Genomic DNA, 16,859 nt, shown 5'->3' with positions numbered 1-16,859 from the left:
CCTCTTTGAGTGCACAATCATCTTCAAACAAAAAAAAATCATGTACTATCACTCCTTCCACTTTAGATTTGGCTGGCAGCCTTTTCAAGTTGAAGACTGGGTAATAACTGACCTTGAAGTTATCCACAGTGAACATATTTGGTAACATGGCTGAAAACATCTGGACAGGACAGGAAGAGAGAGGATTATCAAGGATAGTGTGAGAAGATGTCAGGTATAAAACGTATATGTATATATATATATATATATATATATATATATATATATATATATATATATATATAGAGAGAGAGAGAGAGAGAGAGAGAGAGAGAGAGAGAGAGAGAGAGAGACAGAGGTATTGGGTAGGAAAGTTCCTGGTGAAGCCATCATGAAATTGATGTACAATACTGATGAACTTCTCTGGGCAACCAAATTTTGAAATAATTTTCTATGAGTCTTCATGACTGATAGTATTAAAGACCTTGTTCATGTGTGGGATAAATTTACCCTAAAAGAAATTCCTCTCTCTCTCTCTCTCTCTCTCTCTCTCTGTCTCTCTCTCCACTCAAGTCAGAGTGCTTGCTTTAAAAACCCAAGCAAGTTTGGGTTTTAAAGAATTTTCTCCTCCCTTTCTCCCTAATTCTCCTCCCTTTAGTTTTTTGGCTGGGCTTCTGAGTATTCCTTGATATACAAAAACTTCACAAGTGTGTTCTATAATTCAACTAGGTCTGTCCCTCTGAAGACATTAATTTCTGATTTCTGGATCTGCATCCCTTTGTCTGAAATCATATCTGCTTTATTTCTAGATAAAGATGGTATCTCAGGGACCTCTTGGCTAGACCCCCTTCCTTCTAGTTTGCTGTATTATATAATAGATAAATACCCCCCTTTGCCTAGGAAATCATCTCCAGAATTCTCACATGACAATTAGCAAGAAATTGTCACAGAAAACCTCAATTTATTATCATTATTTTTAATCTTTCCCATGTAACTTAGGTGCTTTTGCTCCAAAGATACATTTATATATATGCACATATATATATATGCTTGTATAATCACAATAATCATAACCACATAATCCCAATTTACATAAATATAATTGGCAAATAATACTCTATTAATAAATATGTTTAATTATTAGCCAAGTTTGAAATATAAATCATGATTTTTCAGAATTCTTTCAAACTCTTATAACAGTTTAAGGGATTCTAAATTTTTCAACATATTGATTCCAGTTGTAGCAAAGCAGAAATAAGAGTAACAAATTAATTGCTAGATTTTACAAAACATTCTTTCCATTATTGTATGTATTCCTGGAACTACAGATCTAGGATAAGGTCCAATACATTCTTTAAAAATTTCAAAGATCCCAGAAGAACATGACTTATGATATTTTCCTTTATTATCCCTACAAAGCAATCAATTATTAATCCCAGGCTTTGACAACATTACAATAAAATAGCTTTTACTTACAGAAGTAGATCACATAACTTTTCATCATCTTACTCATCAATAAGTTACATAACTATGGGTTACAATAGTTTTTCAATTTCCCAATCACTTTTCAATGTGCCTCACATTTATTCAATATTATTGGAAAGGGTATCTTCCAGTTAAGATATACTTCCTAATCTCTTATATACAATTCTTCTGAGTTTACCATTTTGCTTCTTTAAAATTGAACATTTAACTCTTAACCTACATGAAACATAAGGTTTCTATGCTGACATATCATTCTCTTAAAGTTAACCTTATAACCAAATATCTGTTACACACATTTTTGTTTCATAAGCTTAATTACTTCTTATTCTAAATATACATCTATCTTCAAAAAGAAAATAAGATTCTCCTTGAATTTAGTCTTACACATATGATAATTTGAAAACCCCAATGTAAACTTTTACCTATGCCATTTTACATTTAAATAGAGCAAGATCTCAAATAGATACATTTTCTTCTTCTTACATATTAAGTAAGCTATTTGATCTTACATTTAAATATTCCCTTTTATAAACACAAAGTCAAAAATAAAAGCTTTTTATAAACTCTCTGGGCCAAAAAAAGACCTTGAGAGAAATACACTGTTGGCAAGGATTTCTCTAGTTTTCTCATAATAAATTTTTACAAATATGATAGATGAAACCACAATTCATTTATTGTTTGTTATTAAAACACAATTTTAAATTCTCAAAAAGTTTAATTTGAATCTGTTTTAATACAGTTTGCTAATTATGCATAACACATTTCAATTTCATTTATATTCCTTTTACTCCCTGGAACAATGCAACACAGAAAATTTTTTAAGATCAGGTGTTTCTAAAAATCTCTTTTTTTGATTATAATGTTTTCTTTATACTTTTCTTAATAATCATATATTCTAACTCATATCCCAAATAAATGAAATTATTTTTATTTTCAAAAATCTAGAAGTTTGAAAATTCTTCTTATCTTTATCAATGCAATTCTTTTTTTTTTTACCTTTTCATGTGTCTCTTGAACCTCCTGTTTGATGTCCAAATTTTCTGTTTAGCTCTGGTCTTTTCATCAGAAATTTTTGGAATTCTTCCAGTTCATTAAATGTCCATCTTTTTCCCTGGAAGAGAAGGCTCAACTTTGCAGGAAAGTAGATTCTTGGCTGCATTCCAAGCTCCCTTGCTCTTCAAAATATCTCCTTCTAGGCCCTTCAATCCCTTAATGTTGATGCAGCCAGGTCTTGAGTGATCCTTACTGTGGCTCCTTGATATTTAAATTGTTTCTTTCTGGCTGCTTGCAGGATTTTCTCTTTTATCTGATAGTTCTGCAGTTTGGCCACAACATTCCTTGGTGTTTTCATTTTAGGATCTTTTTCTGGTGGGGATCGATGTACTCTTTCAATAACTACTTTGCCTTCTGATTCCATGATATCAGGGCAGTTTTCCATCACTAGATCCTGTAGTATTAAGTCCAGGCTTTTTTTCTCTTCAGTTTTTTCAGGAAGTCCTATAATTTTCAGGTTGTCTGTCCTCGATCTATTCTCGAGGTCAGTGGTTTTGTTGATGAGGCATTTTACATTTTTTTCTATTTTTTGATTTTATTTAACTGACTCTTGCTGTCTCATGGAGTCATTAGTTTCTGTAGACTCCATTCTTTTTTTGGGGGGGAGGAGTTTTCTTCATTAACCTTTTGCAACTCCTTTTCCAATTGGTCAATTCTACTTTTGAAAGAGCTTTCCATTTGACCAATTGAAGTTTGAGAGAATTAATTTCTTTTTGCATTTGCCCATTTGAGGATCTGAGAGATTTATTCTCATTTTGTATTGCTCCAATTGATGCTGTGAGAGATTTATTCTCATTTTGTAATTGTCCAAATGTACTTTCTAAGGTTTTGTTTTCTTGTTGCAAGGTATTAATTGTCTCTCCCAAATTTTTAAGCTCCTTCCTTATTTCTTCAAGGAAGTCTTTCTGTGCTGGAGACCAGATTGTATTCTCCTCAGAGGTTCCAGGTCTCTCTGAGTTAGGGTCTTTCCCTTCCAGGAATTGTTCTATAGATCCACCTTTCAGCTGACCATTCTTCATTTTGCTAAGACCTTGAGTTGGGTGGGGCTGGTTCACTAGGGCTTGGGATCCTTAAGGCTTTACTCCATGAGTGCAGTTTCTCTGGCTGGCCAGTAGGAAATGTTGGTTGCTTTCTCTGGGGTGTCTGTGACCTTGGCTGTGGTCTTCTCCCTTTGCTTGAAGGGAGGAGTTGGAGCTATTCAATTCTTTTGCCTTCAATCAATGGTGGGCTTTACCCTGGCCTGAGGACATTCCTCAACTGGGCTGGTTCTTCTGCTCACACACCTGGGCCTGAGGCAGAAGTAGTTTGCATATGTTTGCTCTGGGATGAGGTCTAAGCTGTAATGGGACTCAGAGTTCCTCAGACCAGAGGAGCCCAGAGATGGTGTCTGCAGCTCTCCTGCACCAGAACTCTACCCGCAGCTCAGTCCCCAAGCTCCAGGGGAATAGCACCAACACCAGCACCTGTGCTGTCCTGCTGACCCAAGCCCCTGTCCTCCAGTCCCACCTCTGATCCAGAAGGTCCTGCTCTTGGGCCCTCTGACTCCTGGTTTCAATTCTGCTGTTAATCTGGCTGATCTGGGGCTGATCCTCCCTCTGAGCCCAAACTCACCCTCCCAAATTTGGCCAAAGCTGCGGCAGGAGACAAATTCCGAGGTAGATGTTCTTTCTCCTGGCTTTTCTTTCTGGGTTTTGTGGGTTGGATTTCTTTTAAGAGGTATGTTTTATGTGATAGATGGGGAAGAGATCAGGAGACTTTAGAACTGTGCCTGTCTTCTCTCCGCCATCTTGGCCAGAAGTCTATCAGTGCAACTTCTCAGTGCTTTAACTTAAAAGAGATTTTTATCCTTATTAATCAATATTTCTTAAAATTAAAACATTTAGGAATATTATCATATCATAATCAAAATTGTATATTTTTACAAAATCCTTAATTCAGTAACATGTATTTTCAAATTACTTTGTACAGAAGATTAGCCCATTATAAAATTATCTAATTGGAGAAACAATAAGACAATCAAAAATTAATATTTACTTAGTAATTGTTTTCATATCAAACATTTCATGTTATAGGGTTTATTATTTTCCAATCAATTCACTGCCAGATAATGCAAAAGTGACAGTCTAATGCAATTTGTAAATTATCCCTAATGTTATTTAAAAACATATCCCCATAAACTTATAATTCTCTATTCTTTTACTCTTTTTAACAAAAAAAATATTTATTACAGGAATGGATTCAGTGACTTGCTCATGGTCACACAGCCAAGTAAGTATAGTTTCTGAGACTGGATTTGAACTCAGGTCCTCCTGACTCCAAGGTGGGTGCTCTATCCACTTTGCTACTTAGCTGGCCACCTAGCTGCTCCCTACATTTTTCCTCTTCTTACATCTTTTCTTTTAAATCAATTTTCAACGTTCCCAAACTCCATCTTTGTACTTATTCAAAGTCAAACTTGCTCATTCCTTCTTTCTACATGCTTTAACCAATTTTCATACTTCACAAATGGTTCAAAAACCCCCACTTTCTCTATATGCCTTTTCATTTTCCCTTGAACTCTATTCAATTAACCCTTCCTAGTTCTTCCAGAAACCATTACTCAGACAGAACAACTTACATTTTCCTTCAATATACTGTTCCACTATTAATTTTCCATTAGCTCCTTTTGATTCTTGTTCCTATTGTTCTTATTTAGAACTTTATTTTCACAGCTACATAGACCACATTATAATATACCTTTCCATTCAAAGGTTTTAATATTTAACACTTCTTAATAACTGATATAACTTTTGAGAAGGCAAAACAGCCACTCAAAAATCCCACAGCCTAATTAGTATATCCCCTGCCCCCTCTTCAACTAGAGTAAAACAAATTCCTCTCTCATAAGGGGACAACCCTAAATCTTTTCTACAGGGAGGGGGAATCTTCTGTTCCTAAATTCTTAGTTGTCCTATTATTTTCTGTAATAACTAACATTATCAGAATCTATATTAATAAACTCCTGAAGCTATAATGTAGCCATAGATTAAATTTGGATTTATTCTGTTTCCTTTTTTCTAGCGTTTCTATATAATCAGATTATATAGTTTAGAATGCACTTGACTCACTTGTCTTCCTGGAATTTTCCTCCTTGAAATTTTCTCAATGTCAGATAGCATTTCTTTCATGATTTGTTTATTTAACACATACCTTTCTCATTTGGGAATACTTTCATTTTTATGTTTTCCCAGGTCTCTATAAAACTATTCTCTTTTATTATCATATTATTAATTCATCCTTTTAATTAATTCCCCTTTTTGCTGACTCCAAAGTCTAGAGCTAAAAGCCCGGACTGTAAGCAGGCAAGCAGCAGAGAGAGGGAGGAGGAGGAGAGGGAAAAAGCATTCTGGCAGCACAGAATATCAGAGAAGAAGCTGGGATAGAAAAAATCAACAGTATTTAATCATTTTCCATACTTTCCCTCTTTACTTTGGTATTTCTTCCCCATTATTATTTCAGCAGGCTTTTCAGGACTTCTGACTTTTCCCTATGGCCTCTAACCACTTGAACTTTGGAATCTCTCCATTCAAATTGTATTAATCATTTGGGTGTATTTCCACCCCTGCCTTTTTTCTTTTTGTTTTTGCACAATACAGACTCAATCTGCAGTTTTGAATTGTCTGAGTGTGGTGAGGGTCAGGTCACCCAGGAACTCACTGGTCTTGTCTGGGTTAAATTCCAGACTTATGAGTTTTGCTTCCTAGGCTTATGCACACAAACTTATGAACTTGTGGTGCTGTCTTTGGGTCTTCTTCTATGGCAGGGACATCTGCCTTGCACTGCTGCCTCAGGAGGTCTTCTGGCTTTCAGTTTTGCTCAAACTAAGTTTCTCTTTGGAATTCTTCCCTTGCTCCTCAAGGGATCTGCCTGGGGACTAAATCACAAGGTGCTGACAGTATCGGGCATGGTGCCTGCTCATATCTGTGTCCAGGTGAGGCTTAAGGAGGGGATTGTTTCCTGGCCAATGCACCAAAACTGTATGGGATAAATTAACCCTAAAAGAAATTCTCCTAGACTGGGTTTGAGCAAAAAAATAATGTTTTATTTTTACTCTCTCCCAAGAGGGCACACTCAAATCAGAGTCACACAGCAAGTTTTGGGTTTTAAACAATTCCCCCCTTCTTTCTCCCTAACTGTCCTCCCCTTTAGCCTATGGGCTGGGCTTTTGGGGGCAAATCTATTCACTGAAATTTACCCCAACAACAGACACAAAGAAAAGATGAAATGTTTTTCATAATATTTTCCCCACAAGATGGTGAGGTAATTTGGGACCTTCATAATTATCTCAACTAAAATGAAGTCACGTCTATTGTCAGAATGCTCTTCCAGTTTGCAAAAATAGTGTTATCATAATTATCATAAGTAAGTGACTCTGAGCCTCCTCTGTAATGCAAGCTTTTCTTGACAAAAACATTTCTCAACCCTGAGAGGACTTCTCCAGGAACTTTCCCACAAAGTCAGATTTACAAATGTTCTGTTCCTGGCATTTTTCCTGGAGTTGTTGGGCAGCAAATACCATATCAAGTGTTCCTTGATATTTTTCTGAAGCCACACCCTCTGTCAGGTCATTGACCATCTTCCAGTTGAAGGAAAAGCCTTCTGGCCAGAATTTTACCCCTGTGATTGTCACAGGACAGTCTATTAGAGATGGACAATGGAGGCATCCTTGAATTTTTGGATGAAAATCTTTTCATGCCATATAGCTTGGAAAACATCACTGAACCCCCATCTTGTAAATCCAACTGGAATAAAATCAGGAATAGGTGTTTTATCACATGAAAGGAGCCAAAGGACATTCAAAACCTTCTCTTCAGTTGAACTTCAACAAGGGACAGATTAAATTCAACTTGAGGTAAACTGTCAATGGCTTCTGCATTGACTGAGGACAGTTTGTTAAAAACACTATAGAAGTGTTCAACCCATCTCTCTCTAGGATCATGTCCCTACCACTAATCAGCGTGACTCCTTCAGCACTAGGTAGTAGTGGTGAGTAGTATTACTAGGTCAAAGAGTATTTGCTAAGTCAAGAGGCTATGTACAGTTTTTTAGTCCTTTGGTTATACTTCCAAATTGTTCTCCAGAATTTTTGGACCAATTCACAACTTCACCAGAAATGATTTAATGTTCCTATTTTTCTGCCATGTTAGCCAATCTAATAGATGTGCAGGAGCACTTCAGAGCTGTTTTGATTTCCATTTGCCTAATCAATAGTAATTGAGAGTATTTTTCCCTTATGACTATTGATAGCTTTGTTTTGCTGATAACTGTATGCTCATTTCCTTTGACCATTTATCAACTGCATAATGACTTGTTTTTAAAAATGCTGCCTTTATAAAAGCTACTTCCCAGAAAAAAATTACTTTCTCCACATCTTACTTCCCTTCTAATTTTGGCTAAATGGGTTTTGTTGTGCCAAAAATTTGAATTTCATATAATCAAAATTATCCCTTTTACTTCTCATCTTCCTCTTTATATCTTGTTTGGTTACAGATATGACAGCTAAAATTTTCCATATTCTCCTATTTTGTTTATGATATGGTCCTTTAAGTCCAAATCATGTAACTATTTTGAGCTTATCTTTCTATGTGGTATGGGATGCTTTTGTTGCTGTTTAGTCATAGACAACCCTTTGTGACCCCATTTGTCTTTTCTTGGCAAAAATACTGAAGTGGTTTGCCATTTCCTTGTCCATTTCATTTTACAGATGGGGAACTGAGGCAAATAGTGACTTGTCCAAGGTCCCACAACTTGTGAGTCTGAGGGTGGATTTGGACTCTTGAAATATGTCTTCTTAATTGCAAGACAATTGCTTTATTCACTATCTATAGCTGTCCAGCTGTTTTGTAGTGTCTTCAGCAATTTTTGTCAATGCTTCAAAAACTTGGTTGTTTGGGCTTACCAAAAAACTAGATCACTATGGTCATCTAATATGTGTATCATGTAGTTAGACTATTCTCAATCCAACATTCTATAGCTTAACCAATACAAGATTGTTTTGATGAATATCACTTTGTAATATAATTTGAAATCTGTACTGCTTTCCTTCACATTTTTTTTCATGGATTCCCTTGACAGTCTTGAGCTTTTGTTTTCCTAAATTAATTTTGTTGTGGTTCTATCTTTCTCTATAAAATAATTCTTTGGTAATTTGAATGGTATGGAACTGAATAAATAAATAAATTTAGGTAGAATTGTCGTTTTGTTTCTATTGGTTTGGCCTCCTCAAGAACAATTTTTTTCTTCAGTTGTTTATAAAAGTCATTATTTGTATGAAACGTGTTTGTTTGGGTTTTTTTTTTTTGGTTTTTTGTTTTTTTTTTACTGTGGTCATATAGACCCTGGGTTTGTTTTGGAAGGTATATTTTATGTTGTCTGCAGTTAATTCAAATTGAATTTTTTTCTTATCTCTTCCTCCTAGGTTTTGGTGATAATAAATAGAAATGCTTATAATTTATATGGTTTATATCATATCATGCAATTTTGATAAAAGTTTTTCATTGCTTTAATTAATGCTTTAGTTGCTTCTTTAGAGTTCTCTAATTATAACATCATGCCATCTCACACTCTAGTTTTGTTTCTTAGCTGCCTATGTTTAATCCTTCAATTTCTTTTTCTTGTCTTATTGTTATAGCTAAAAATTTTAGAACTATCTTGAATAAAAGGGGTGATAATGGACAGTCTTATTGGGAAGGCTTCTAAATGATCTCTTTTAAAGATAATGGTAGCTTTGGGTTTTAGATAAATACTACTTATCCTTTCAAGAAAGATTCCATTTATTTCTGTGCTTTCCAGTGGCTTTGAAAAGTAATATGTGTTGTATTTTGTCAAAAGCTTTTTTTGCATCTATTCCTTGAAAACTCTTACCTAATCATTACATATGATCGTTGCTATAATCTCCTTGCTAGAATTTTAATGAAAAATATTTTGCATCAATATTTATTAGAGAAATATATCTATAGTGTTCTTTCTTTTTGCTCTTCCTGATTTAGGTATCAAATCATGTACCATATCTACATATTTGGTAGAACTCCTTCACCTTTTTGTACCCAAATATTTTATGTTATATTATTTTAATCATTCCTTAAATATTTTTAGAATAATGATTTTATTTAAGAGTTGTTTAATTGTTTTTCTAAAATAGGGTTCTATAGGTATATATTTTTTCCTTTTCTGTTGGCAATTTTTGTTCTTGTTTAAGCAGTTAAGTGACTTAGTGAAAAAATTTCTGAGCCTGCCGTCAAAAAGACTTGAATTCAAATCCAGTTTCAGACACTTCAGTTTCCTCATCTGTAAAATGAGTTGGAGAGGGAAATGGCAATCACTCCAGTATATTTTCCAAGAAAGTTCCAAAAAGAATCAAAAAGAGTTGAATGCTATTTAAAAACAACAAGAATATTTTTTTTTTCTTGGGGAGGGAGAGGCAACTGGCCAAGTTTAAATTAAGTCCTCCTGACTCTAGGGCTGGTTCTCTGCCAACTGCACCACCTAGCTGTCTCCCTCTTTTCTTAATTTTGACACTTTATCTTTTTTTAAATATTCATCCATTTAATTTAGATTGTCAGTTTTTCCAGCTTATAATTAGAAAAAATAACTTCTAATGATTGATTAAATTTAATTTTCATTGGTGGTGCCATCCACCTTTTTATTTCTGTTCAGTATTTTAAAATTTTCATTTTATTAATTTTTCCCATGGATTTCTACTTTGCTTTGTAAGTCTAGATTTTAAATTTGGTTTTCTTCTAGCTTTTTTAGTTCCATTTTCCAGTTCATTGATCTGCCCTTCTGTTTCAATAATCTATTTGTTTAGAGATACAAATTTTCCCCTGAATACTGCTTTTTTTGTCTATATCTCACAAATTTGGCATGTCTCATTGATGTTATTATATTTAATGGAATTATTGATTATTGCTATGATTTGTTTTTTGATCCATTCATTTTTTTAGGTTTAGGTTATTTAATTTCCAATTAATTTTTAATTTATATGTTCAAGTTCCTTTACTGGAGATAATCTTTAATCTACTGGAGGTAATTGTTATTGCATTGTGGTCTAAAACTAGTACATTTAACATTCCTATTTTTGTACATTTGTTGTGAGGTTTTTAATGCTTTAATACATGATCAGATTTTGTGAAGGTGCCATTGGTTGCTGAGAAAAAGGAATAGTCCTATTCTCATTCAGTTTTTTCTCCAGAGGTCTGTTATATCTATATTTTCTAATATTCTATTAATTTCTTGAATTTCTTTCTTATTTTATGGTTAGATGTATCTAGCTCTGAGAGGAGAAAGTTTGGGTCCTCCATTGGCATAGTTTAATTGTTTTCTTCTGAAATACTTAAATTTTCCTTTCAAAATTTAGATACTATGTCATTTGGTGCATATATATATATATATATATATATATATATATATATAATATTGAAATTGCTTCACTGTCTGTTGTACCTTTTAGCAATATGCAATTTCTTTGCTTGTCTCTTTTAATCAAGTCTGTTTTTTATCACTGCTTTTTCAGGCTAACCTTATCTTTTTTTTTTAACTTCAGCTGAATTATATTAAGTGCTGCTGTAACCTCTTGTTTTAACTGTCAATTTAAAGTATATATCTTATAAAAAAATTCTGCTGGACTCTGGCTTCCTATAATTTTATCTACTTCTGTTTCTACTTCTTTTAATTGTTCTTCTTTTAATTGTTCTCTGATTTTTTTTTACTTCATCCCATTCATATTCACAATGATTACTGAGCATTTCTCTCCATCTTAGTTTCTTCTGTTTGCCCTTTTCTTTCTTTTTGCCATCTATTCTCAAAAATTTGTTTTTCTTCTTATTACTGCTTCCTTTAATCCATTCTTCCTTTTATCCCATTACCATTTTTATGCACTTTCAAAATCCTTTTCTGTTTAGCAAGATATATTTTTATACCCGTGTGTGTACGTGTGTGTGTGTGTGTGTATACATATATATATATATATATATATATATATATATGCATATATATGGTATATATGGATGTTCTTCCTTATTTGAACCAGTTCAGATTAAAGAGAGATTAAAACTTTGTCCACTCTAACCAGCCCCCCCCCAATATATGACCTCTCCTAAACACTGGACTACCTGTAGAAGCAGAAAGATAGTTTCTACCTCAAGAAGCTTACATTTTTAATAGAGGAAGACAACACATAAAAGGGAGCTAAAAGAGAATCTGAGGGACAAAGAACATACCAGCTGGAGGGATCGTGCAGAAAACATATGGACATGAAACAGCAGGGCAGCCTAGAGAGGATTAAATAGAACTTCTAAGATGAAATTGCCCTTTTTTTGTCAGTGAAAGAATGCATTTTTTCTCCTTTTTCCTACCAGTGACCAAGTGATGATTTTGTTAACTTCAAAAGGTCAAAAGATCAGAAATTCAGATCTGTATCAGTAAGAATGTCAAAGGAAGTGTTTCTAGGTAACTTTTCCCTTGTGATCTATGAGACACACTGAGAGAACTAGACAAACCAGAAAGGCAGCTTAAGACACTCAATAGGAAGCATCATGGAAAATCCATGGAGCTCAGCAGGGTCCCCTAAGCCAAGGGCACCATCGTGCTGACTCCTGGGAGAAAAGAACTATCTGTAACTGAGGGTTGGGCATTTACCCCCATATAAGTTCCAGCAAGTTTGGTTAGAATGTGTATGTAACAACAGTACTTGCTTTGTAAATATACTTTCCAAAATCTAATTAATTATTCAACATGATGATCAGTGGGAAAGCATACTGCTTTATGATGCACAATACCAGAAATCTAAGTCCCACCTGGTTATCTCTGGAATAACAATGAAATAGTCACTGGCAAGTTGGCTCTTGCCAGTCAAACCCTGGAAAGCACTAGATCAGAAATGCATTTTCCAACGTATATCCATGATATACACAATCATAGATTAACAAAGAAGCCATTAGTAGGAGGTTTTTGTAGCAAAAAGTCAAAGGCCAAGACTTGTGATGAAGGTCAGTTTCGCAAAGAGAGTTACGTTTCTATCCTTCCCTCACGTGAGTCGGTTGGCTTCTACTTTCTCTAGGATAAGAGCCTATGGGGAAGCTTGCATTCTGGTATTCTGATCTCAACGGCATGGAGCCCCTCCCCTCCCCCTCTCCCCCCAACTCGCCCCCGGACCGAACAGCGCCCTTTAGCAACCAAGCTTGGCAATTGTGAGTGGTCAACTCCGGGCAGGTGAACGGAAAAATTGTTCAAAAGAAAAGTTGCCTGAAAGGGACTATCCGCTCTTAGGCCAGTCACCAGTCACTTAGGTGGACAGGTACTGAGAGGACTGAGGGGCTGGGTCAGGTGCTCTGGGGGGCCAGGTCTGTCCTCCACCTCGCCCTTCTCCCTAACCGCCTGGCCCCGAGAGATGAATGCAGGCTGTAGCTTGCACAATCTGGGAAAGATAGCGGGTTCAAGTCTTGGGTAAAAAGAAAAAGTATTATAAGCAATATAAGGACCATCCAAAACTTTTTTTCTGCCACTTTACACACCTTTATCTGCTGTGTAAAAGCACTCTGAGGTGGGTTTGGTGGCTTGATGGAACCAGCTAGTACAAATGCCTCATTGTACTGATAAAGAAACTGAAGTGATTTGTTCAGTCACAAAAAATAAAATAGGCATCACAGTTTGCTGAGAATCCAAGCCTTCTGAATTCAAAAACCAGTGTTCTTTGAACCTTAATAGTTGTCAGTTGTTTTTTTTTCACAGAGACACACTAATTTTGTTTTTATTTATTAACACCATTCCTTCTTCCCTTCACCATTAGAGGCAACATTGCACTGGGGAAAAAAGCAAAAAGAAAGGCAGGAACTACTCACAAGGAAGATGTGATTACGTGGAAGTGCTATTAAATGTGAGGGAAATGCATACAGGTAAAAGGAATAAAATAGAATATGATAGCTTCACAGGAAGATCTTGGATCAGATGTGATCATTTTCAGTTAGTGAATCAAGAAAAACTGATATTTAAACTAAACCTTGAAGAATCGGTAATCATTGAGAGGGGGAGGGGAAGATTCTGGCAAGAGTAATTTAGGTGAAAATATTAAGAACATAAAGGTAACTACATTTTGAGTTTGATATCAGACAGAAAAGAAAGGTCTGAGCCAGATCACATTTTCATATATATATACTGTAGAACAGAAAAGAGTATTATTTATGAAATTTATGTATAGCTTTTTTAAAATACAAAATTCATAATATTTAATTCAATATAATTTAAAAAGATGTTTTAATTTCTTTGCTTTTTCTGAGCTTCTGCAAATTTTTTAAAATATGCTTTAGTAACCTTCTTCCCTTTTTCTTTCCATTTTAAACCTCTCCATTTCTCACCCTGCTCCTAATAAGGGAAAAATGACAAGAAGAACAAAATTCAGAAATATGCAGTCAAGAACCACTTGATACAACTAATAGGTAAAAAAAAAATTACTGCACAGGTCTATGTCCAAAAATATAGATTTTATTCTGCATCTTGTTTCAACACCTCTTCTCTCTAGAATTATAAGTCATCATTGGTCTGCAATGATAATGGGCCACTGCATTGATCAGAATTCTAATTCTTTCAAAGTTGTTTTACTTTATTCTGTTATTTTATGAGTTATTCTCTTTCTGCTTAACAAACTTCATCAGTTCATAAAAGTCTTCCTAGATTTTCCTAAAATCACTCCTTTCATCATTTCACATAGTACAATAATATTTCATTATATTAATTTATTACAACTTGTTAAGTCATTCAGCAATTGATTGGTACTAGTAGTTTCCAATTCTTGATATAACAAATGTAACGGGTTTGGCACATCAGCAGAATGCATGAACTTGATTAGTTTATGGGACTTGGATAAAGGAAGAACATTGTTTCCAGGATAATCACAACAATTTGAAAAAGTACCTTAGACTGAATGTGGATCATTTGCAGATATTCTATACTTGGTTGATATATCAACCATATGGTGACAAGGTAGCAATTTTGATTGACTAGGAAGGCATTTGAAAGACCTTAGTGGTTTTTCTTTTGTGTCTTTATTGCCTCAGTTATCTTGGTTACTTTCTTCATAATTACTTTCTTTAGATGTCCAGTGAGAGGATGGTTTAAGGAGAGAGATCTTGGGACCTTCTCCCTCTTGAAGCCACAGGGGCCCTAAGAAACAGGCCTCTGCTCTTTTCCATTATAGGTAAAGGGAGTAAAGTTTATGACTTTAGGAATTACAAAAGATCAGCAGACTGAGCCACAGAAATCTGAAAGTAGGAGTTTAAGGCAGATTTTACAACCGGTCCAGGATTGATGTCCCTTACAGAAGTAACCATATAAAACCAGACTAGCAGAAGCTGACACAAGAAGTCATTTGGCAATCATATTACACCTAGACATGACCTCAAAACTTTTCTGTCACCACAACTGTTTATTTTATCTTCCATAATTTTCTCTCTCCCTAGTTTGAGCATAACTGTTTAACCTGTCCATAAATCTGAAAGACAATTAGACAATTTCTTTCTTATTTCCCTATTTTTTTTGGAAGGCAATGGAGTTAAGTGGCTTTGCCCAAGGCCACAGAGCTAGGTGTCTGAGGTCAGATTTGAACTCAGGTATTCCTGACTCCAGGGCCAGTGCTCTATCCACTACGCCACCTAGCCACCCACTTAATTTATTTCTGATATTACCTCTTATGGCTGATATATTCATATGAAGCTTATGTAGGTTTATGGAGTGAAAAGTTAGTCTATTCCTAGTTTCTACCAAGTCTGTTTTCCAGTTTTCCCAACAGTTTTGACAAATACTGAGTTCTTACTAATGTAGTTGAAATCGTTGGGTTTATTATGCTACCTTATTTGTTGGCTTTTGTACTTTATCTCTATACTGATTGATTCTCTCTGGTTTTAAGAAGAACTGAGTAATAATGATGATTACTACTTTGTAGGATAGAATTATATGAAAAAGAGTGAATATTTAATTTCTTCTTTGACTGTATTTACTTCCTTTTTTTTCTTTTTCTTGTCTTGATGCTATAGTTAGCATATTTAGTATTTAAATGGTAATGGGAATATTTGGCATCCTTGATTTACCTCTGAGTTTATTGGCAAGGTCTCTCATTTATTATGTATAATGTTCACTTTGGTTTTAAATACATAGTATTGGGGCAGCTAGGTAGCACAGTGGATAGAGCACCAGCCCTGGAGTCAGGAGTACCTGAGTTCAAATCCAGCCTCAGACACTTAATAATTATCTAGTTGTGTGGCCTTAGGCAAGCCACTTAACCCCATTGCCTTGCAAAAAACTAAAAAAAAATTAAATATAGTATTGTCTTTATTAATGAAAGATCTACTTTATTGAATTTTGCAATGTTTGTTAACAAAAACAGGTATCAAAATTTATCAAAGGCCTTTTTAGTATTAATATAATCATAAATTTTATTATTTTTGTTATTATTGCAAACTATTATTTTTAGTTTTCATTATGTTGAACCAACTTTGCATTCATGGTATATATCTATCATAATTATAATGCATGTTTATTTTAATATATTGTAATTTAATTGTTGTTTATTTAATATTTGCATATTGATTTTCATTAGATCTACTGTCTTCTTACTGGCTAGAGGGCACATGCCCAATTGATATATATTATACAGATATGCTAATACAGACAATCTCATCAATGCATGAAGTGAAACTTTTTAATCTAAAGTCTAAGTGCCCAACCCAAGGGGCCTGAAAGCCCATTCATGCAGCCCAAGTCACATGATTAGAAAATGAAGGAATGATAATCACATGTGCTAATATTGACACATTATGTATAACATAACCCTTGGCTAACACAACTTGACTTTTTTCATGTAACTAACATTGTGCAGTCTCACAGACCACCAGATTTTTTTTTTAACAAAAGACATGCACATAGGAGTTAGAATCTTTATTTTAAAGTATTATAGGACTCATCAAAATTGCCACAGACCACTTTATTGTTTGCAGCATTTATTGTTACTTTGTTTACAGTTATAAGACCCCTCAACCCTGTCTACTCTGAGGCTCCTCTTTGAGACCAGCACTCTAGTTAGATTTTATTATAAACTGTGCTGTTTCTAACTGCCCCCTATCAGCACCATCTGCCCTTTTACATTTATTTTATTTCTTGTAGACTGTAGTCTGCCTGAGGCCCTTATCTTTTTTACATTATGACTTTATTACTAATTTTACCCACACACTTATCAGTACCTTTTGCCCCTAGCCTCACTAGGGCCCCTTTTGATATAAAAAGAGTACCTTAACAAAAAATGCTTATGATTTTAT

At 34.6% G+C, this 16,859-nt stretch overlaps 1 protein-coding gene across 4 annotated transcripts in view; it reads left to right on the top strand.

Moving 5' to 3' along the window:
- Nucleotides 1-12,658: 12,658 nt before the first annotated feature.
- Nucleotides 12,659-16,859, top strand: part of TMEM232 (transmembrane protein 232) — a 196,505-nt gene continuing 192,304 nt past the window's right edge. For 2 of the 4 annotated variants that reach the window (XM_074202035.1, XM_074202032.1), the window contains exons 1-3: nt 12,667-12,850; nt 13,343-13,448; nt 13,923-13,988. The gene's annotated coding sequence lies outside the window, so the exon portion shown is untranslated. Of the gene's footprint in view, nt 12,851-13,342; nt 13,449-13,922; nt 13,989-16,859 lie in introns of all 4 variants that reach the window. The other 2 variants (XM_074202033.1, XM_074202034.1) reach the window with 2 other exon arrangements.

Source organism: Macrotis lagotis, chromosome X, assembly GCF_037893015.1.
Source record: "Macrotis lagotis isolate mMagLag1 chromosome X, bilby.v1.9.chrom.fasta, whole genome shotgun sequence".
NCBI lineage: Eukaryota > Metazoa > Chordata > Mammalia > Peramelemorphia > Peramelidae > Macrotis > Macrotis lagotis.
Note: the sequence above shows the minus strand (reverse complement) of the source record. Positions and strands in the feature narration are given on the sequence as shown.